Raw genomic sequence first — 2,025 nt, 5'->3', positions numbered from 1 at the left:
CGGTGGCACAAACCGCACCCCCGGCCGGGGTCGCCCCCCCGGGGACAGTGACACGGCGGCAGGAGCGGGTGGGCTCGCCGCGGCGTGGGTGGCACCGCTATGCGGGACACCGGCACTTCTCAGCTCAGTGTTTCGCCGAGTAAGGCGCTTTCGTGGAGTCCTTTCCCGTGGTAGGGGTTGGAACTAGGTGATGTCTAAGACCCCTTTCCAACTCAAACCGCTCTGTGATTCCATCATTCTCGTTTATCTTTTCTTTTTCTTTAAGCTTTCCTTAAACATTTTCTTGCTATTCTGCTCCCCCAGTTCCTAAATGCTTTCTCCCTTTGGTGTTGAGAAGCGGATCCACAGCATATGGCTTTGCGGAGAAGATCTAGGGAGTCGGAGGAACGGAGACAGTTCTGCTCGTCAAGGAGCTGGAGCGAGAGGCCGAAGCACACAGCTGTCACCCACTTACACCAAAGTCTAGGCCAATATTCCTACATATATCTTTTGTACAATTATTTAGAGATCGCGTATTTTTACAACATCACCTATATAGAGATATAAATAGTTTGTACTAGAAATCAAAGCACTGCAAAAAATGTGATTTAAACACTCCTAGGAAAGAATATTATCATGAGAAACTACTGGCACTTCATACTACTTAACTCAGATATTTTTAAGCACTGGGAAAGCTGTTCTGATAGCAACATTCATTCACAACTTCATATTTATTGAAGTCACTAAGGAACAACGAAGAACAACGTATGTCATTGGCTCTGCATTCAAGATCATAAATCATTGCTATAAAACTCGAACACAGCTAAGCACCAGATAGAGCCATTGAACCATAGACTGGTTTGGGTTGAAAGGGACCTTTAAAGATCATCTAGTTCAATCCCTGATAAGTCTCAAGGGAATGCTGAAGAGGGGAATTACAAAGAACTGCCCGAGAAAATGCTACTCGATTGATACTAGGAAAATGATTCATTGTTTACTTAGAAAATTCTCCCTGGGGCAACATTTCTGATTTTGTTAGGTGGGAAAAAATGTAAACTGAAATTTCTAAGGACCAGTTTTCAACTCAGATGGTGCAGACTGGGAACTAGGCACACATAGAGCAGCACCCTCTGTGGCAATGAGCTACAGAACTAATATTGATTTCAGTGGAGGTATTAATTTCATAGAGCTTTTATATGGATACAGGGAAAAAACTAGTGCTTCATTGATCCATAACGTTGCCTGAAAGACATACACTACCTCACTGGATCTGATAATTTAATAACTGAGTTTGGAGTGTTACTTTGAAGTACAGCCACAGCAGTATATACAGAAATCATATATTATCCGGTGTAACATGTGCATGCTGCAAAACGTTGCATTCATCTCAAGGAATCCCCAGGAACTGGGACTATATAACACTCATTTCATCTTTAATGTAGTTCAAAATGCACTTGCAAGCACATTATATATGTGACTTGAACATGGAGCGAGTGTAATGCTCCTATCATTGAAGCTGTGAAACAGTGCATCCATTTTTCAGGAATAGCACCACACACAATCACAAGGAAACCTCGAAGTTATTGCAGGTCTCCTGGAATTTGTAATACTGATATATAAACTATGGATGTCTAATAATGAGGATGTAAAAAAGAGAGTTTATGTTGTGGATATAAACCTACCACTTCAGCATTTAATGGTTTAGGTCAGGTCCACTGGAAGAGGAGTAGAGCTAAGACCTGGATATGTAGGGATGTATGTATACATATGTACGCTTATACACGTGTGGTACAACGAGCCTATATACCGGCAAGCCTCGGCCATGCCGCTGACCCACGGTCACACCACACCTGCACGCCCGGGCTGTGGCAGAGGCTCCCTCGCCCCGAGGACGGTCGGTGCCGGCCGGGCTCACCCGGAACCCTGCCCCGGGGGCGCTCGGTGGGGGCTGCTCGCGGGAGACCAGTGCGGAGAGCTCGGGGAGCCGCTGAAGCCTCCCGGGGCTGCGACGGGTCCGGGAGCGGCCCCTTGCCGGGAGGTCCCCGC

This window comes from Corvus brachyrhynchos, unplaced genomic scaffold (genome assembly GCF_000691975.1).
Source record: "Corvus brachyrhynchos isolate BGI_N302 unplaced genomic scaffold, ASM69197v1 scaffold83, whole genome shotgun sequence".
NCBI lineage: Eukaryota > Metazoa > Chordata > Aves > Passeriformes > Corvidae > Corvus > Corvus brachyrhynchos.
This window is presented reverse-complemented; position numbering follows the sequence as displayed.